This window comes from Anomaloglossus baeobatrachus, unplaced genomic scaffold (genome assembly GCF_048569485.1).
Source record: "Anomaloglossus baeobatrachus isolate aAnoBae1 unplaced genomic scaffold, aAnoBae1.hap1 Scaffold_746, whole genome shotgun sequence".
Taxonomy (NCBI): Eukaryota; Metazoa; Chordata; class Amphibia; order Anura; family Aromobatidae; genus Anomaloglossus; species Anomaloglossus baeobatrachus.
The window spans coordinates 65,860-86,552 of NW_027445125.1; the positions used below are offsets into that span (position 1 = coordinate 65,860).

Here is a 20,693-nt window from a genome sequence, read left to right on the forward strand (position 1 = left end):
GCCGGTACTTGCCCGGCCTCAAACTGCGTAGCGGCTGCGATCTGACGAGGGCAGGCACATTCAGTTTAGAGTGGCCGTTGACGGGTAGCTATTGCACCTGTTGGCCTTTTCGAGAGCAAGGCTGAAGTAAAAGCTTTTTGTTTTTTTTTGCTTTTTTTTATTGTGGGTAGGGCCACTCTAACTCCCCCCCCTCTCTCCAAAAAAAGAAATTGTCAAAAATGTCAACGGAACCAGGGATTCCCAGCTAGTCTCCCATGCCGGTACTTGCCCGGCTCAAACTGCGTAGCGGCTGCGATCTGACGAGGGCAGGCACATTCAGTTTAGAGTGGCCGTTGACGGGTAGCTATTGCACCTGTTGGCCTTTTCGAGAGCAAGGCTGAAGTAAAAGCTTTTTGGTTTTTTTTGCTTTTTTTTATTGTGGGTAGGGCCACTCTAACTCCCCCCCCTCTCTCCAAAAAAAGAAATTGTCAAAAATGTCAACGGAACCAGGGATTCCCAGCCAGTCTCCCATGCCGGTACTTGCCCGGCCTCAAACTGCGTAGCGGCTGCGATCTGACGAGGGCAGGCACATTCAGTTTAGAGTGGCCGTTGACGGGTAGCTATTGCACCTGTTGGCCTTTTCGAGAGCAAGGCTGAAGTAAAAGCTTTTTGTTTTTTTTTGCTTTTTTTTATTGTGGGTAGGGCCACTCTAACTCCCCCCCCTCTCTCCAAAAAAAGAAATTGTCAAAAATGTCAACGGAACCAGGGATTCCCAGCCAGTCTCCCATGCCGGTACTTGCCCGGCCTCAAACTGCGTAGCGGCTGCGATCTGACGAGGGCAGGCACATTCAGTTTAGAGTGGCCGTTGACGGGTAGCTATTGCACCTGTTGGCCTTTTCGAGAGCAAGGCTGAAGTAAAAGCTTTTTGTTTTTTTTTGCTTTTTTTTATTGTGGGTAGGGCCACTCTAACTCCCCCCCCCTCTCTCCAAAAAAAGAAATTGTCAAAAATGTCAACGGAACCAGGGATTCCCAGCCAGTCTCCCATGCCGGTACTTGCCCGGCCTCAAACTGCATAGCGGCTGCGATCTGACGAGGGCAGGCACATTCAGTTTAGAGTGGCCGTTGACGGGTAGCTATTGCACCTGTTGGCCTTTTCGAGAGCAAGGCTGAAGTAAAAGCTTTTTGTTTTTTTTTGCTTTTTTTTATTGTGGGTAGGGCCACTCTAACTCCCCCCCCTCTCTCCAAAAAAAGAAATTGTCAAAAATGTCAACGGAACCAGGGATTCCCAGCCAGTCTCCCATGCCGGTACTTGCCCGGCCTCAAACTGCGTAGCGGCTGCGATCTGACGAGGGCAGGCACTTTCAGTTTAGAGTGGCCGTTGACGGGTAGCTATTGCACCTGTTGGCCTTTTCGAGAGCAAGGCTGAAGTAAAAGCTTTTTGTTTTTTTTTGCTTTTTTTTATTGTGGGTAGGGCCACTCTAACTCCCCCCCCTCTCTCCAAAAAAAGAAATTGTCAAAAATGTCAACGGAACCAGGGATTCCCAGCCAGTCTCCATGCCGGTACTTGCCCGGCCTCAAACTGCGTAGCGGCTGCGATCTGACGAGGGCAGGCACATTCAGTTTAGAGTGGCCGTTGACGGGTAGCTATTGCACCTGTTGGCCTTTTCGAGAGCAAGGCTGAAGTAAAAGCTTTTTGTTTTTTTTTGCTTTTTTTTATTGTGGGTAGGGCCACTCTAACTCCCCCCCCCTCTCTCCAAAAAAAGAAATTGTCAAAAATGTCAACGGAACCAGGGATTCCCAGCCAGTCTCCCATGCCGGTACTTGCCCGGCCTCAAACTGCGTAGCGGCTGCGATCTGACGAGGGCAGGCACATTCAGTTTAGAGTGGCCGTTGACGGGTAGCTATTGCACCTGTTGGCCTTTTCGAGAGCAAGGCTGAAGTAAAAGCTTTTTGTTTTTTTTTGCTTTTTTTTATTGTGGGTAGGGCCACTCTAACTCCCCCCCCTCTCTCCAAAAAAAGAAATTGTCAAAAATGTCAACGGAACCAGGGATTCCCAGCCAGTCTCCCATGCCGGTACTTGCCCGGCCTCAAACTGCGTAGCGGCTGCGATCTGACGAGGGCAGGCACATTCAGTTTAGAGTGGTCCGTTGACGGGTAGCTATTGCACCTGTTGGCCTTTTCGAGAGCAAGGCTGAAGTAAAAGCTTTTTGTTTTTTTTTGCTTTTTTTTATTGTGGGTAGGGCCACTCTAACTCCCCCCCCTCTCTCCAAAAAAAGAAATTGTCAAAAATGTCAACGGAACCAGGGATTCCCAGCCAGTCTCCCATGCCGGTACTTGCCCGGCCTCAAACTGCGTAGCGGCTGCGATCTGACGAGGGCAGGCACATTCAGTTTAGAGTGGCCGTTGACGGGTAGCTATTGCACCTGTTGGCCTTTTCGAGAGCAAGGCTGAAGTAAAAGCTTTTTGTTTTTTTTTGCTTTTTTTTATTGTGGGTAGGGCCACTCTAACTCCCCCCCCTCTCTCCAAAAAAAGAAATTGTCAAAAATGTCAACGGAACCAGGGATTCCCAGCCAGTCTCCCATGCCGGTACTTGCCCGGCCTCAAACTGCGTAGCTGCTGCGATCTGACGAGGGCAGGCACATTCAGTTTAGAGTGGCCGTTGACGGGTAGCTATTGCACCTGTTGGCCTTTTCGAGAGCAAGGCTGAAGTAAAAGCTTTTTGTTTTTTTTTGCTTTTTTTTATTGTGGGTAGGGCCACTCTAACTCCCCCCCCTCTCTCCAAAAAAAGAAATTGTCAAAAATGTCAACGGAACCAGGGATTCCCAGCCAGTCTCCCATGCCGGTACTTGCCCGGCCTCAAACTGCGTAGCGGCTGCGATCTGACGAGGGCAGGCACATTCAGTTTAGAGTGGCCGTTGACGGGTAGCTATTGCACCTGTTGGCCTTTTCGAGAGCAAGGCTGAAGTAAAAGCTTTTTGTTTTTTTTTGCTTTTTTTTATTGTGGGTAGGGCCACTCTAACTCCCCCCCCTCTCTCCAAAAAAAGAAATTGTCAAAAATGTCAACGGAACCAGGGATTCCCAGCCAGTCTCCCATGCCGGTACTTGCCCGGCCTCAAACTGCGTAGCGGCTGCGATCTGACGAGGGCAGGCACATTCAGTTTAGAGTGGCCGTTGACGGGTAGCTATTGCACCTGTTGGCCTTTTCGAGAGCAAGGCTGAAGTAAAAGCTTTTTGTTTTTTTTTGCTTTTTTTTATTGTGGGTAGGGCCACTCTAACTCCCCCCCCTCTCTCCAAAAAAGAAATTGTCAAAAATGTCAACGGAACCAGGGATTCCCAGCCAGTCTCCCATGCCGGTACTTGCCCGGCCTCAAACTGCGTAGCGGCTGCGATCTGACGAGGGCAGGCACATTCAGTTTAGAGTGGCCGTTGACGGGTAGCTATTGCACCTGTTGGCCTTTTCGAGAGCAAGGCTGAAGTAAAAGCTTTTTGTTTTTTTTTGCTTTTTTTTATTGTGGTAGGGCCACTCTAACTCCCCCCCCTCTCTCCAAAAAAAGAAATTGTCAAAAATGTCAACGGAACCAGGGATTCCCAGCAAGTCTCCCATGCCGGTACTTGCCCGGCCTCAAACTGCGTAGCGGCTGCGATCTGACGAGGGCAGGCACATTCAGTTAGAGTGGCCGTTGACGGTAGCTATTGCACCTGTTGGCCTTTTCGAGAGCAAGGCTGAAGTAAAAGCTTTTTGTTTTTTTTTGCTTTTTTTTATTGTGGGTAGGGCCACTCTAACTCCCCCCCCTCTCTCCAAAAAAAGAAATTGTCAAAAATGTCAACGGAACCAGGGATTCCCAGCCAGTCTCCCATGCCGGTACTTGCCCGGCCTCAAACTGCGTAGCGGCTGCGATCTGACGAGGGCAGGCACATTCAGTTTAGAGTGGCCGTTGACGGGTAGCTATTGCACCTGTTGGCCTTTTCGAGAGCAAGGCTGAAGTAAAAGCTTTTTGTTTTTTTTTGCTTTTTTTTATTGTGGGTAGGGCCACTCTAACTCCCCCCCCCTCTCTCCAAAAAAAGAAATTGTCAAAAATGTCAACGGAACCAGGGATTCCCAGCCAGTCTCCCATGCCGGTACTTGCCCGGCCTCAAACTGCGTAGCGGCTGCGATCTGACGAGGGCAGGCACATTCAGTTTAGAGTGGCCGTTGACGGGTAGCTATTGCACCTGTTGGCCTTTTCGAGAGCAAGGCTGAAGTAAAAGCTTTTTGTTTTTTTTTGCTTTTTTTTATTGTGGGTAGGGCCACTCTAACTCCCCCCCCTCTCTCCAAAAAAAGAAATTGTCAAAAATGTCAACGGAACCAGGGATTCCCAGCCAGTCTCCCATGCCGGTACTTGCCCGGCCTCAAACTGCGTAGCGGCTGCGATCTGACGAGGGCAGGCACATTCAGTTTAGAGTGGCCGTTGACGGGTAGCTATTGCACCTGTTGGCCTTTTCGAGAGCAAGGCTGAAGTAAAAGCTTTTTGGTTTTTTTTTGCTTTTTTTTATTGTGGGTAGGGCCACTCTAACTCCCCCCCCTCTCTCCAAAAAAAGAAATTGTCAAAAATGTCAACGGAACCAGGGATTCCCAGCCAGTCTCCCATGCCGGTACTTGCCCGGCCTCAAACTGCGTAGCGGCTGCGATCTGACGAGGGCAGGCACATTCAGTTTAGAGTGGCCGTTGACGGGTAGCTATTGCACCTGTTGGCCTTTTCGAGAGCAAGGCTGAAGTAAAAGCTTTTTGTTTTTTTTTGCTTTTTTTTATTGTGGGTAGGGCCACTCTAACTCCCCCCCCTCTCTCCAAAAAAAGAAATTGTCAAAAATGTCAACGGAACCAGGGATTCCCAGCCAGTCTCCCATGCCGGTACTTGCCCGGCCTCAAACTGCGTAGCGGCTGCGATCTGACGAGGGCAGGCACATTCAGTTTAGAGTGGCCGTTGACGGGTAGCTATTGCACCTGTTGGCCTTTTCGAGAGCAAGGCTGAAGTAAAAGCTTTTTGTTTTTTTTTGCTTTTTTTTATTGTGGGTAGGGCCACTCTAACTCCCCCCCCTCTCTCCAAAAAAAGAAATTGTCAAAAATGTCAACGGAACCAGGGATTCCCAGCCAGTCTCCCATGCCGGTACTTGCCCGGCCTCAAACTGCGTAGCGGCTGCGATCTGACGAGGGCAGGCACATTCAGTTTAGAGTGGCCGTTGACGGGTAGCTATTGCACCTGTTGGCCTTTTCGAGAGCAAGGCTGAAGTAAAAAGCTTTTTGTTTTTTTTTGCTTTTTTTTATTGTGGGTAGGGCCACTCTAACTCCCCCCCCTCTCTCCAAAAAAAGAAATTGTCAAAAATGTCAACGGAACCAGGGATTCCCAGCCAGTCTCCCATGCCGGTACTTGCCCGGCCTCAAACTGCGTAGCGGCTGCGATCTGACGAGGGCAGGCACATTCAGTTTAGAGTGGCCGTTGACGGGTAGCTATTGCACCTGTTGGCCTTTTCGAGAGCAAGGCTGAAGTAAAAGCTTTTTGTTTTTTTTTGCTTTTTTTATTGTGGGTAGGGCCACTCTAACTCCCCCCCCTCTCTCCAAAAAAAGAAATTGTCAAAAATGTCAACGGAACCAGGGATTCCCAGCCAGTCTCCCATGCCGGTACTTGCCCGGCCTCAAACTGCGTAGCGGCTGCGATCTGACGAGGGCAGGCACATTCAGTTTAGAGTGGCCGTTGACGGGTAGCTATTGCACCTGTTGGCCTTTTCGAGAGCAAGGCTGAAGTAAAAGCTTTTTGGTTTTTTTTGCTTTTTTTTATTGTGGGTAGGGCCACTCTAACTCCCCCCCCCTCTCTCCAAAAAAAGAAATTGTCAAAAATGTCAACGGAACCAGGGATTCCCAGCCAGTCTCCCATGCCGGTACTTGCCCGGCCTCAAACTGCGTAGCGGCTGCGATCTGACGAGGGCAGGCACATTCAGTTTAGAGTGGCCGTTGACGGGTAGCTATTGCACCTGTTGGCCTTTTCGAGAGCAAGGCTGAAGTAAAAGCTTTTTGTTTTTTTTTGCTTTTTTTTATTGTGGGTAGGGCCACTCTAACTCCCCCCCCTCTCTCCAAAAAAAGAAATTGTCAAAAATGTCAACGGAACCAGGGATTCCCAGCCAGTCTCCCATGCCGGTACTTGCCGGCCTCAAACTGCGTAGCGGCTGCGATCTGACGAGGGCAGGCACATTCAGTTTAGAGTGGCCGTTGACGGGTAGCTATTGCACCTGTTGGCCTTTTCGAGAGCAAGGCTGAAGTAAAAGCTTTTTGTTTTTTTTTGCTTTTTTTATTGTGGGTAGGGCCACTCTAACTCCCCCCCCTCTCTCCAAAAAAAGAAATTGTCAAAAATGTCAACGGAACCAGGGATTCCCAGCCAGTCTCCCATGCCGGTACTTGCCCGGCCTCAAACTGCGTAGCGGCTGCGATCTGACGAGGGCAGGCACATTCAGTTTAGAGTGGCCGTTGACGGGTAGCTATTGCACCTGTTGGCCTTTTCGAGAGCAAGGCTGAAGTAAAAGCTTTTTGTTTTTTTTTGCTTTTTTTTATTGTGGGTAGGGCCACTCTAACTCCCCCCCCTCTCTCCAAAAAAAGAAATTGTCAAAATGTCAACGAGAACCAGGGATTCCCAGCCAGTCTCCCATGCCGGTACTTGCCCGGCCTCAAACTGCGTAGCGGCTGCGATCTGACGAGGGCAGGCACATTCAGTTTAGAGTGGCCGTTGACGGGTAGCTATTGCACCTGTTGGCCTTTTCGAGAGCAAGGCTGAAGTAAAAGCTTTTTGGTTTTTTTTTGCTTTTTTTATTGTGGGTAGGGCCACTCTAACTCCCCCCCCTCTCTCCAAAAAAAGAAATTGTCAAAAATGTCAACGGAACCAGGGATTCCCAGCCAGTCTCCCATGCCGGTACTTGCCCGGCCTCAAACTGCGTAGCGGCTGCGATCTGACGAGGGCAGGCACATTCAGTTTAGAGTGGCCCGTTGACGGGTAGCTATTGCACCTGTTGGCCTTTTCGAGAGCAAGGCTGAAGTAAAAGCTTTTTGTTTTTTTTTGCTTTTTTTTATTGTGGGTAGGGCCACTCTAACTCCCCCCCCTCTCTCCAAAAAAAGAAATTGTCAAAAATGTCAACGGAACCAGGGATTCCCAGCCAGTCTCCCATGCCGGTACTTGCCCGGCCTCAAACTGCGTAGCTGCTGCGATCTGACGAGGGCAGGCACATTCAGTTTAGAGTGGCCGTTGACGGGTAGCTATTGCACCTGTTGGCCTTTTCGAGAGCAAGGCTGAAGTAAAAGCTTTTTGGTTTTTTTTGCTTTTTTTTATTGTGGGTAGGGCCACTCTAACTCCCCCCCCCTCTCTCCAAAAAAAGAAATTGTCAAAAATGTCAACGGAACCAGGGATTCCCAGCCAGTCTCCCATGCCGGTACTTGCCCGGCCTCAAACTGCGTAGCGGCTGCGATCTGACGAGGGCAGGCACATTCAGTTTAGAGTGGCCGTTGACGGGTAGCTATTGCACCTGTTGGCCTTTTCGAGAGCAAGGCTGAAGTAAAAGCTTTTTGTTTTTTTTTGCTTTTTTTTTATTGTGGGTAGGGCCACTCTAACTCCCCCCCCTCTCTCCAAAAAAAGAAATTGTCAAAAATGTCAACGGAACCAGGGATTCCCAGCCAGTCTCCCATGCCGGTACTTGCCCGGCCTCAAACTGCGTAGCGGCTGCGATCTGACGAGGGCAGGCACATTCAGTTTAGAGTGGCCGTTGACGGGTAGCTATTGCACCTGTTGGCCTTTTCGAGAGCAAGGCTGAAGTAAAAGCTTTTTGTTTTTTTTTGCTTTTTTTTATTGTGGGTAGGGCCACTCTAACTCCCCCCCCTCTCTCCAAAAAAAGAAATTGTCAAAAATGTCAACGGAACCAGGGATTCCCAGCCAGTCTCCCATGCCGGTACTTGCCCGGCCTCAAACTGCGTAGCGGCTGCGATCTGACGAGGGCAGGCACATTCAGTTTAGAGTGGCCGTTGACGGGTAGCTATTGCACCTGTTGGCCTTTTCGAGAGCAAGGCTGAAGTAAAAGCTTTTTGTTTTTTTTTGCTTTTTTTTATTGTGGGTAGGGCCACTCTGAACTCCCCCCCCTCTCTCCAAAAAAAGAAATTGTCAAAAATGTCAACGGAACCAGGGATTCCCAGCCAGTCTCCCATGCCGGTACTTGCCCGGCCTCAAACTGCGTAGCGGCTGCGATCTGACGAGGGCAGGCACATTCAGTTTAGAGTGGCCGTTGACGGGTAGCTATTGCACCTGTTGGCCTTTTCGAGAGCAAGGCTGAAGTAAAAGCTTTTTGTTTTTTTTTGCTTTTTTTTATTGTGGGTAGGGCCACTCTAACTCCCCCCCCTCTCTCCAAAAAAAGAAATTGTCAAAAATGTCAACGGAACCAGGGATTCCCAGCCAGTCTCCCATGCCGGTACTTGCCCGGCCTCAAACTGCGTAGCGGCTGCGATCTGACGAGGGCAGGCACATTCAGTTTAGAGTGGCCGTTGACGGGTAGCTATTGCACCTGTTGGCCTTTTCGAGAGCAAGGCTGAAGTAAAAGCTTTTTGTTTTTTTTTGCTTTTTTTTATTGTGGGTAGGGCCACTCTAACTCCCCCCCCTCTCTCCAAAAAAAGAAATTGTCAAAAATGTCAACGGAACCAGGGATTCCCAGCCAGTCTCCCATGCCGGTACTTGCCCGGCCTCAAACTGCGTAGCGGCTGCGATCTGACGAGGGCAGGCACATTCAGTTTAGAGTGGCCGTTGACGGGTAGCTATTGCACCTGTTGGCCTTTTCGAGAGCAAGGCTGAAGTAAAAGCTTTTTGTTTTTTTTTGCTTTTTTTTATTGTGGGTAGGGCCACTCTAACTCCCCCCCCCTCTCTCCAAAAAAAGAAATTGTCAAAAATGTCAACGGAACCAGGGATTCCCAGCCAGTCTCCCATGCCGGTACTTGCCCGGCCTCAAACTGCGTAGCGGCTGCGATCTGACGAGGGCAGGCACATTCAGTTTAGAGTGGCCGTTGACGGGTAGCTATTGCACCTGTTGGCCTTTTCGAGAGCAAGGCTGAAGTAAAAGCTTTTTGTTTTTTTTTGCTTTTTTTTATTGTGGGTAGGGCCACTCTAACTCCCCCCCCTCTCTCCAAAAAAAGAAATTGTCAAAAATGTCAACGGAACCAGGGATTCCCAGCCAGTCTCCCATGCCGGTACTTGCCCGGCCTCAAACTGCGTAGCGGCTGCGATCTGACGAGGGCAGGCACATTCAGTTTAGAGTGGCCGTTGACGGGTAGCTATTGCACCTGTTGGCCTTTTCGAGAGCAAGGCTGAAGTAAAAGCTTTTTGTTTTTTTTTGCTTTTTTTTATTGTGGGTAGGGCCACTCTAACTCCCCCCCTCTCTCCAAAAAAAGAAATTGTCAAAAATGTCAACGGAACCAGGGATTCCCAGCCAGTCTCCCATGCCGGTACTTGCCCGGCCTCAAACTGCGTAGCGGCTGCGATCTGACGAGGGCAGGCACATTCAGTTTAGAGTGGCCGTTGACGGGTAGCTATTGCACCTGTTGGCCTTTTCGAGAGCAAGGCTGAAGTAAAAGCTTTTTGTTTTTTTTTGCTTTTTTTTATTGTGGGTAGGGCCACTCTAACTCCCCCCCCTCTCTCCAAAAAAAGAAATTGTCAAAAATGTCAACGGAACAGGGATTCCCAGCCAGTCTCCCATGCCGGTACTTGCCCGGCCTCAAACTGCGTAGCGGCTGCGATCTGACGAGGGCAGGCACATTCAGTTTAGAGTGGCCGTTGACGGGTAGCTATTGCACCTGTTGGCCTTTTCGAGAGCAAGGCTGAAGTAAAAGCTTTTTGTTTTTTTTTGCTTTTTTTTATTGTGGGTAGGGCCACTCTAACTCCCCCCCCTCTCTCCAAAAAAAGAAATTGTCAAAAATGTCAACGGAACCAGGGATTCCCAGCCAGTCTCCCATGCCGGTACTTGCCCGGCCTCAAACTGCGTAGCGGCTGCGATCTGACGAGGGCAGGCACATTCAGTTTAGAGTGGCCGTTGACGGGTAGCTATTGCACCTGTTGGCCTTTTCGAGAGCAAGGCTGAAGTAAAAGCTTTTTGTTTTTTTTGCTTTTTTTTATTGTGGGTAGGGCCACTCTAACTCCCCCCCCCTCTCTCCAAAAAAAGAAATTGTCAAAAATGTCAACGGAACCAGGGATTCCCAGCCAGTCTCCCATGCCGGTACTTGCCCGGCCTCAAACTGCGTAGCGGCTGCGATCTGACGAGGGCAGGCACATTCAGTTTAGAGTGGCCGTTGACGGGTAGCTATTGCACCTGTTGGCCTTTTCGAGAGCAAGGCTGAAGTAAAAGCTTTTTGTTTTTTTTTGCTTTTTTTTATTGTGGGTAGGGCCACTCTAACTCCCCCCCCTCTCTCCAAAAAAAGAAATTGTCAAAAATGTCAACGGAACCAGGGATTCCCAGCCAGTCTCCCATGCCGGTACTTGCCCGGCCTCAAACTGCGTAGCGGCTGCGATCTGACGAGGGCAGGCACATTCAGTTTAGAGTGGCCGTTGACGGGTAGCTATTGCACCTGTTGGCCTTTTCGAGAGCAAGGCTGAAGTAAAAGCTTTTTGTTTTTTTTTGCTTTTTTTTATTGTGGGTAGGGCCACTCTAACTCCCCCCCCTCTCTCCAAAAAAAGAAATTGTCAAAATGTCAACGGAACCAGGGATTCCCAGCCAGTCTCCCATGCCGGTACTTGCCCGGCCTCAAACTGCGTAGCGGCTGCGATCTGACGAGGGCAGGCACATTCAGTTTAGAGTGGCCGTTGACGGGTAGCTATTGCACCTGTTGGCCTTTTCGAGAGCAAGGCTGAAGTAAAAGCTTTTTGTTTTTTTTTGCTTTTTTTTATTGTGGGTAGGGCCACTCTAACTCCCCCCCCTCTCTCCAAAAAAAGAAATTGTCAAAAATGTCAACGGAACCAGGGATTCCCAGCCAGTCTCCCATGCCGGTACTTGCCCGGCCTCAAACTGCGTAGCAGGCTGCGATCTGACGAGGGCAGGCACATTCAGTTTAGAGTGGCCGTTGACGGGTAGCTATTGCACCTGTTGGCCTTTTCGAGAGCAAGGCTGAAGTAAAAGCTTTTTGTTTTTTTTTGCTTTTTTTTATTGTGGGTAGGGCCACTCTAACTCCCCCCCCTCTCTCCAAAAAAAGAAATTGTCAAAAATGTCAACGGAACCAGGGATTCCCAGCCAGTCTCCCATGCCGGTACTTGCCCGGCCTCAAACTGCGTAGCGGCTGCGATCTGACGAGGGCAGGCACATTCAGTTTAGAGTGGCCGTTGACGGGTAGCTATTGCACCTGTTGGCCTTTTCGAGAGCAAGGCTGAAGTAAAAGCTTTTTGTTTTTTTTGCTTTTTTTTATTGTGGGTAGGGCCACTCTAACTCCCCCCCCTCTCTCCAAAAAAAGAAATTGTCAAAAATGTCAACGGAACCAGGGATTCCCAGCCAGTCTCCCATGCCGGTACTTGCCCGGCCTCAAACTGCGTAGCGGCTGCGATCTGACGAGGGCAGGCACATTCAGTTTAGAGTGGCCGTTGACGGGTAGCTATTGCACCTGTTGGCCTTTTCGAGAGCAAGGCTGAAGTAAAAGCTTTTTGTTTTTTTTTGCTTTTTTTTATTGTGGGTAGGGCCACTCTAACTCCCCCCCCTCTCTCCAAAAAAAGAAATTGTCAAAAATGTCAACGGAACCAGGGATTCCCAGCCAGTCTCCCATGCCGGTACTTGCCCGGCCTCAAACTGCGTAGCGGCTGCGATCTGACGAGGGCAGGCACATTCAGTTTAGAGTGGCCGTTGACGGGTAGCTATTGCACCTGTTGGCCTTTTCGAGAGCAAGGCTGAAGTAAAAGCTTTTTGTTTTTTTTTGCTTTTTTTTATTGTGGGTAGGGCCACTCTAACTCCCCCCCCTCTCTCCAAAAAAAGAAATTGTCAAAAATGTCAACGGAACCAGGGATTCCCAGCCAGTCTCCCATGCCGGTACTTGCCCGGCCTCAAACTGCGTAGCGGCTGCGATCTGACGAGGGCAGGCACATTCAGTTTAGAGTGGCCGTTGACGGGTAGCTATTGCACCTGTTGGCCTTTTCGAGAGCAAGGCTGAAGTAAAAGCTTTTTGTTTTTTTTTGCTTTTTTTTATTGTGGGTAGGGCCACTCTAACTCCCCCCCCTCTCTCCAAAAAAAGAAATTGTCAAAAATGTCAACGGAACCAGGGATTCCCAGCCAGTCTCCCATGCCGGTACTTGCCCGGCCTCAAACTGCGTAGCGGCTGCGATCTGACGAGGGCAGGCACATTCAGTTTAGAGTGGCCGTTGACGGGTAGCTATTGCACCTGTTGGCCTTTTCGAGAGCAAGGCTGAAGTAAAAGCTTTTTGTTTTTTTTTGCTTTTTTTTATTGTGGGTAGGGCCACTCTAACTCCCCCCCCTCTCTCCAAAAAAAGAAATTGTCAAAAATGTCAACGGAACCAGGGATTCCCAGCCAGTCTCCCATGCCGGTACTTGCCCGGCCTCAAACTGCGTAGCGGCTGCGATCTGATGAGGGCAGGCACATTCAGTTTAGAGTGGCCGTTGACGGGTAGCTATTGCACCTGTTGGCCTTTTCGAGAGCAAGGCTGAAGTAAAAGCTTTTTGTTTTTTTTTGCTTTTTTTTATTGTGGGTAGGGCCACTCTAACTCCCCCCCCTCTCTCCAAAAAAAGAAATTGTCAAAAATGTCAACGGAACCAGGGATTCCCAGCCAGTCTCCCATGCCGGTACTTGCCCGGCCTCAAACTGCGTAGCGGCTGCGATCTGACGAGGGCAGGCACATTCAGTTTAGAGTGGCCGTTGACGGGTAGCTATTGCACCTGTTGGCCTTTTCGAGAGCAAGGCTGAAGTAAAAGCTTTTTGTTTTTTTTTGCTTTTTTTTATTGTGGGTAGGGCCACTCTAACTCCCCCCCCTCTCTCCAAAAAAAGAAATTGTCAAAAATGTCAACGGAACCAGGGATTCCCAGCCAGTCTCCCATGCCGGTACTTGCCCGGCCTCAAACTGCGTAGCGGCTGCGATCTGACGAGGGCAGGCACATTCAGTTTAGAGTGGCCGTTGACGGGTAGCTATTGCACCTGTTGGCCTTTTCGAGAGCAAGGCTGAAGTAAAAGCTTTTTGTTTTTTTTTGCTTTTTTTTATTGTGGGTAGGGCCACTCTAACTCCCCCCCCTCTCTCCAAAAAAAGAAATTGTCAAAAATGTCAACGGAACCAGGGATTCCCAGCCAGTCTCCCATGCCGGTACTTGCCCGGCCTCAAACTGCGTAGCGGCTGCGATCTGACGAGGGCAGGCACATTCAGTTTAGAGTGGCCGTTGACGGGTAGCTATTGCACCTGTTGGCCTTTTCGAGAGCAAGGCTGAAGTAAAAGCTTTTTGTTTTTTTTTGCTTTTTTTTATTGTGGGTAGGGCCACTCTAACTCCCCCCCCTCTCTCCAAAAAAAGAAATTGTCAAAAATGTCAACGGAACCAGGGATTCCCAGCCAGTCTCCCATGCCGGTACTTGCCCGGCCTCAAACTGCGTAGCGGCTGCGATCTGACGAGGGCAGGCACATTCAGTTTAGAGTGGCCGTTGACGGGTAGCTATTGCACCTGTTGGCCTTTTCGAGAGCAAGGCTGAAGTAAAAGCTTTTTGTTTTTTTTTGCTTTTTTTTATTGTGGGTAGGGCCACTCTAACTCCCCCCCCTCTCTCCAAAAAAAGAAATTGTCAAAAATGTCAACGGAACCAGGGATTCCCAGCCAGTCTCCCATGCCGGTACTTGCCCGGCCTCAAACTGCGTAGCGGCTGCGATCTGACGAGGGCAGGCACATTCAGTTTAGAGTGGCCGTTGACGGGTAGCTATTGCACCTGTTGGCCTTTTCGAGAGCAAGGCTGAAGTAAAAGCTTTTTGTTTTTTTTGCTTTTTTTTATTGTGGGTAGGGCCACTCTAACTCCCCCCCCTCTCTCCAAAAAAAGAAATTGTCAAAAATGTCAACGGAACCAGGGATTCCCAGCCAGTCTCCCATGCCGGTACTTGCCCGGCCTCAAACTGCGTAGCGGCTGCGATCTGACGAGGGCAGGCACATTCAGTTTAGAGTGGCCGTTGACGGGTAGCTATTGCACCTGTTGGCCTTTTCGAGAGCAAGGCTGAAGTAAAAGCTTTTTGTTTTTTTTTGCTTTTTTTTATTGTGGGTAGGGCCACTCTAACTCCCCCCCCTCTCTCCAAAAAAAGAAATTGTCAAAAATGTCAACGGAACCAGGGATTCCCAGCCAGTCTCCCATGCCGGTACTTGCCCGGCCTCAAACTGCGTAGCGGCTGCGATCTGACGAGGGCAGGCACATTCAGTTTAGAGTGGCCGTTGACGGGTAGCTATTGCACCTGTTGGCCTTTTCGAGAGCAAGGCTGAAGTAAAAGCTTTTTGTTTTTTTTTGCTTTTTTTTATTGTGGGTAGGGCCACTCTAACTCCCCCCCCTCTCTCCAAAAAAAGAAATTGTCAAAAATGTCAACGGAACCAGGGATTCCCAGCCAGTCTCCCATGCCGGTACTTGCCCGGCCTCAAACTGCGTAGCGGCTGCGATCTGACGAGGGCAGGCACATTCAGTTTAGAGTGGCCGTTGACGGGTAGCTATTGCACCTGTTGGCCTTTTCGAGAGCAAGGCTGAAGTAAAAGCTTTTTGTTTTTTTTTGCTTTTTTTTATTGTGGGTAGGGCCACTCTAACTCCCCCCCCTCTCTCCAAAAAAAGAAATTGTCAAAAATGTCAACGGAACCAGGGATTCCCAGCCAGTCTCCCATGCCGGTACTTGCCCGGCCTCAAACTGCGTAGCGGCTGCGATCTGACGAGGGCAGGCACATTCAGTTTAGAGTGGCCGTTGACGGGTAGCTATTGCACCTGTTGGCCTTTTCGAGAGCAAGGCTGAAGTAAAAGCTTTTTGTTTTTTTTTGCTTTTTTTTATTGTGGGTAGGGCCACTCTAACTCCCCCCCCTCTCTCCAAAAAAAGAAATTGTCAAAAATGTCAACGGAACCAGGGATTCCCAGCCAGTCTCCCATGCCGGTACTTGCCCGGCCTCAAACTGCGTAGCGGCTGCGATCTGACGAGGGCAGGCACATTCAGTTTAGAGTGGCCGTTGACGGGTAGCTATTGCACCTGTTGGCCTTTTCGAGAGCAAGGCTGAAGTAAAAGCTTTTTGTTTTTTTTTGCTTTTTTTTATTGTGGGTAGGGCCACTCTAACTCCCCCCCCTCTCTCCAAAAAAAGAAATTGTCAAAAATGTCAACGGAACCAGGGATTCCCAGCCAGTCTCCCATGCCGGTACTTGCCCGGCCTCAAACTGCGTAAGCGGCTGCGATCTGACGAGGGCAGGCACATTCAGTTTAGAGTGGCCGTTGACGGGTAGCTATTGCACCTGTTGGCCTTTTCGAGAGCAAGGCTGAAGTAAAAGCTTTTTGTTTTTTTTTGCTTTTTTTTATTGTGGGTAGGGCCACTCTAACTCCCCCCCCTCTCTCCAAAAAAAGAAATTGTCAAAAATGTCAACGGAACCAGGGATTCCCAGCCAGTCTCCCATGCCGGTACTTGCCCGGCCTCAAACTGCGTAGCGGCTGCGATCTGACGAGGGCAGGCACATTCAGTTTAGAGTGGCCGTTGACGGGTAGCTATTGCACCTGTTGGCCTTTTCGAGAGCAAGGCTGAAGTAAAAGCTTTTTGTTTTTTTTTGCTTTTTTTTATTGTGGGTAGGGCCACTCTAACTCCCCCCCCTCTCTCCAAAAAAAGAAATTGTCAAAAATGTCAACGGAACCAGGGATTCCCAGCCAGTCTCCCATGCCGGTACTTGCCCGGCCTCAAACTGCGTAGCGGCTGCGATCTGACGAGGGCAGGCACATTCAGTTTAGAGTGGCCGTTGACGGGTAGCTATTGCACCTGTTGGCCTTTTCGAGAGCAAGGCTGAAGTAAAAGCTTTTTGTTTTTTTTTTGCTTTTTTTTATTGTGGGTAGGGCCACTCTAACTCCCCCCCCTCTCTCCAAAAAAAGAAATTGTCAAAATGTCAACGGAACCAGGGATTCCCAGCCAGTCTCCCATGCCGGTACTTGCCCGGCCTCAAACTGCGTAGCGGCTGCGATCTGACGAGGGCAGGCACATTCAGTTTAGAGTGGCCGTTGACGGGTAGCTATTGCACCTGTTGGCCTTTTCGAGAGCAAGGCTGAAGTAAAAGCTTTTTGTTTTTTTTTGCTTTTTTTTATTGTGGGTAGGGCCACTCTAACTCCCCCCCCCTCTCTCCAAAAAAAGAAATTGTCAAAAATGTCAACGGAACCAGGGATTCCCAGCCAGTCTCCCATGCCGGTACTTGCCCGGCCTCAAACTGCGTAGCGGCTGCGATCTGACGAGGGCAGGCACATTCAGTTTAGAGTGGCCGTTGACGGGTAGCTATTGCACCTGTTGGCCTTTTCGAGAGCAAGGCTGAAGTAAAAGCTTTTTGTTTTTTTTTGCTTTTTTTTATTGTGGGTAGGGCCACTCTAACTCCCCCCCCTCTCTCCAAAAAAAGAAATTGTCAAAAATGTCAACGGAACCAGGGATTCCCAGCCAGTCTCCCATGCCGGTACTTGCCCGGCCTCAAACTGCGTAGCGGCTGCGATCTGACGAGGGCAGGCACATTCAGTTTAGAGTGGCCGTTGACGGGTAGCTATTGCACCTGTTGGCCTTTTCGAGAGCAAGGCTGAAGTAAAAGCTTTTGTTTTTTTTTGCTTTTTTTTATTGTGGGTAGGGCCACTCTAACTCCCCCCCCTCTCTCCAAAAAAAGAAATTGTCAAAAATGTCAACGGAACCAGGGATTCCCAGCCAGTCTCCCATGCCGGTACTTGCCCGGCCTCAAACTGCGTAGCGGCTGCGATCTGACGAGGGCAGGCACATTCAGTTTAGAGTGGCCGTTGACGGGTAGCTATTGCACCTGTTGGCCTTTTCGAGAGCAAGGCTGAAGTAAAAGCTTTGTGTTTTTTTTTGCTTTTTTTTATTGTGGGTAGGGCCACTCTAACTCCCCCCCCTCTCTCCAAAAAAAGAAATTGTCAAAAATGTCAACGGAACCAGGGATTCCCAGCCAGTCTCCCATGCCGGTACTTGCCCGGCCTCAAACTGCGTAGCGGCTGCGATCTGACGAGGGCAGGCACATTCAGTTTAGAGTGGCCGTTGACGGGTAGCTATTGCACCTGTTGGCCTTTTCGAGAGCAAGGCTGAAGTAAAAGCTTTTTGTTTTTTTTTTGCTTTTTTTTATTGTGGGTAGGGCCACTCTAACTCCCCCCCCTCTCTCCAAAAAAAGAAATTGTCAAAAATGTCAACGGAACCAGGGATTCCCAGCCAGTCTCCCATGCCGGTACTTGCCCGGCCTCAAACTGCGTAGCGGCTGCGATCTGACGAGGGCAGGCACATTCAGTTTAGAGTGGCCGTTGACGGGTAGCTATTGCACCTGTTGGCCTTTTCGAGAGCAAGGCTGAAGTAAAAGCTTTTTGTTTTTTTTTGCTTTTTTTTATTGTGGGTAGGGCCACTCTAACTCCCCCCCCTCTCTCCAAAAAAAGAAATTGTCAAAAATGTCAACGGAACCAGGGATTCCCAGCCAGTCTCCCATGCCGGTACTTGCCCGGCCTCAAACTGCGTAGCGGCTGCGATCTGACGAGGGCAGGCACATTCAGTTTAGAGTGGCCGTTGACGGGTAGCTATTGCACCTGTTGGCCTTTTCGAGAGCAAGGCTGAAGTAAAAGCTTTTTGTTTTTTTTTGCTTTTTTTTATTGTGGGTAGGGCCACTCTAACTCCCCCCCCTCTCTCCAAAAAAAGAAATTGTCAAAAATGTCAACGGAACCAGGGATTCCCAGCCAGTCTCCCATGCCGGTACTTGCCCGGCCTCAAACTGCGTAGCGGCTGCGATCTGACGAGGGCAGGCACATTCAGTTTAGAGTGGCCGTTGACGGGTAGCTATTGCACCTGTTGGCCTTTTCGAGAGCAAGGCTGAAGTAAAAGCTTTTTGTTTTTTTTTGCTTTTTTTTATTGTGGGTAGGGCCACTCTAACTCCCCCCCCTCTCTCCAAAAAAAAGAAATTGTCAAAAATGTCAACGGAACCAGGGATTCCCAGCCAGTCTCCCATGCCGGTACTTGCCCGGCCTCAAACTGCGTAGCGGCTGCGATCTGACGAGGGCAGGCACATTCAGTTTAGAGTGGCCGTTGACGGGTAGCTATTGCACCTGTTGGCCTTTTCGAGAGCAAGGCTGAAGTAAAAGCTTTTTGTTTTTTTTTGCTTTTTTTTATTGTGGGTAGGGCCACTCTAACTCCCCCCCCTCTCTCCAAAAAAAGAAATTGTCAAAAATGTCAACGGAACCAGGGATTCCCAGCCAGTCTCCCATGCCGGTACTTGCCCGGCCTCAAACTGCGTAGCGGCTGCGATCTGACGAGGGCAGGCACATTCAGTTTAGAGTGGCCGTTGACGGGTAGCTATTGCACCTGTTGGCCTTTTCGAGAGCAAGGCTGAAGTAAAAGCTTTTTGTTTTTTTTTGCTTTTTTTTATTGTGGGTAGGGCCACTCTAACTCCCCCCCCTCTCTCCAAAAAAAGAAATTGTCAAAAATGTCAACGGAACCAGGGATTCCCAGCCAGTCTCCCATGCCGGTACTTGCCCGGCCTCAAACTGCGTAGCGGCTGCGATCTGACGAGGGCAGGCACATTCAGTTTAGAGTGGCCGTTGACGGGTAGCTATTGCACCTGTTGGCCTTTTCGAGAGCAAGGCTGAAGTAAAAGCTTTTTGTTTTTTTTTGCTTTTTTTTATTGTGGGTAGGGCCACTCTAACTCCCCCCCCTCTCTCCAAAAAAAGAAATTGTCAAAAATGTCAACGGAACCAGGGATTCCCAGCCAGTCTCCCATGCCGGTACTTGCCCGGCCTCAAACTGCGTAGCGGCTGCGATCTGACGAGGGCAGGCACATTCAGTTTAGAGTGGCCGTTGACGGGTAGCTATTGCACCTGTTGGCCTTTTCGAGAGCAAGGCTGAAGTAAAAGCTTTTTGTTTTTTTTTGCTTTTTTTTATTGTGGGTAGGGCCACTCTAACTCCCCCCCCCTCTCTCCAAAAAAAGAAATTGTCAAAAATGTCAACGGAACCAGGGATTCCCAGCCAGTCTCCCATGCCGGTACTTGCCCGGCCTCAAACTGCGTAGCGGCTGCGATCTGACGAGGGCAGGCACATTCAGTTTAGAGTGGCCGTTGACGGGTAGCTATTGCACCTGTTGGCCTTTTCGAGAGCAAGGCTGAAGTAAAAGCTTTTTGTTTTTTTTTGCTTTTTTTTATTGTGGGTAGGGCCACTCTAACTCCCCCCCCTCTCTCCAAAAAAAGAAATTGTCAAAAATGTCAACGGAACCAGGGATTCCCAGCCAGTCTCCCATGCCGGTACTTGCCCGGCCTCAAACTGCGTAGCGGCTGCGATCTGACGAGGGCAGGCACATTCAGTTTAGAGTGGCCGTTGACGGGTAGCTATTGCACCTGTTGGCCTTTTCGAGAGCAAGGCTGAAGTAAAAGCTTTTTGTTTTTTTTTGCTTTTTTTATTGTGGGTAGGGCCACTCTAACTCCCCCCCCTCTCTCCAAAAAAAGAAATTGTCAAAAATGTCAACGGAACCAGGGATTCCCAGCCAGTCTCCCATGCCGGTACTTGCCCGGCCTCAAACTGCGTAGCGGCTGCGATCTGACGAGGGCAGGCACATTCAGTTTAGAGTGGCCGTTGACGGGTAGCTATTGCACCTGTTGGCCTTTTCGAGAGCAAGGCTGAAGTAAAAGCTTTTTGTTTTTTTTTGCTTTTTTTTATTGTGGGTAGGGCCACTCTAACTCCCCCCCCTCTCTCCAAAAAAAGAAATTGTCAAAAATGTCAACGGAACCAGGGATTCCCAGCCAGTCTCCCATGCCGGTACTTGCCCGGCCTCAAACTGCGTAGCGGCTGCGATCTGACGAGGGCAGGCACATTCAGTTTAGAGTGGCCGTTGACGGGTAGCTATTGCACCTGTTGGCCTTTTCGAGAGCAAGGCTGAAGTAAAAGCTTTTTGTTTTTTTTTGCTTTTTTTTATTGTGGGTAGGGCCACTCTAACTCCCCCCCCTCTCTCCAAAAAAAGAAATTGTCAAAAATGTCAACGGAACCAGGGATTCCCAGCCAGTCTCCCATGCCGGTACTTGCCCGGCCTCAAACTGCGTAGCGGCTGCGATCTGACGAGGGCAGGCACATTCAGTTTAGAGTGGCCGTTGACGGGTAGCTATTGCACCTGTTGGCCTTTTCGAGAGCAAGGCTGAAGTAAAAGCTTTTTGTTTTTTTTTGCTTTTTTTTATTGTGGGTAGGGCCACTCTAACTCCCCCCCCTCTCTCCAAAAAAAGAAATTGTCAAAAATGTCAACGGAACCAGGGATTCCCAGCCAGTCTCCCATGCCGGTACTTGCCCGGCCTCAAACTGCGTAGCGGCTGCGATCTGACGAGGGCAGGCACATTCAGTTTAGAGTGGCCGTTGACGGGTAGCTATTGCACCTGTTGGCCTTTTCGAGAGCAAGGCTGAAGTAAAAGCTTTTTGTTTTTTTTTGCTTTTTTTTATTGTGGGTAGGGCCACTCTAACTCCCCCCCCTCTCTCCAAAAAAAGAAATT

At 49.6% G+C, this 20,693-nt stretch overlaps 5 pseudogenes; all 5 read right to left on the minus strand.

The window, feature by feature from the left end:
- Positions 1–987: 987 nt before the first annotated feature.
- Positions 988–1,106, minus strand: LOC142287682 (5S ribosomal RNA; annotated as a pseudogene).
- Positions 1,107–1,243: 137 nt separating this feature from the next.
- LOC142287681 (5S ribosomal RNA) lies at positions 1,244–1,362 on the minus strand (annotated as a pseudogene).
- A 1,162-nt stretch (positions 1,363–2,524) lies between these two features.
- Positions 2,525–2,643, minus strand: LOC142287678 (5S ribosomal RNA; annotated as a pseudogene).
- A 4,487-nt stretch (positions 2,644–7,130) lies between these two features.
- LOC142287679 (5S ribosomal RNA) lies at positions 7,131–7,249 on the minus strand (annotated as a pseudogene).
- A 5,258-nt stretch (positions 7,250–12,507) lies between these two features.
- LOC142287680 (5S ribosomal RNA) lies at positions 12,508–12,626 on the minus strand (annotated as a pseudogene).
- Between the last annotated feature and the right edge of the window lie 8,067 nt (positions 12,627–20,693).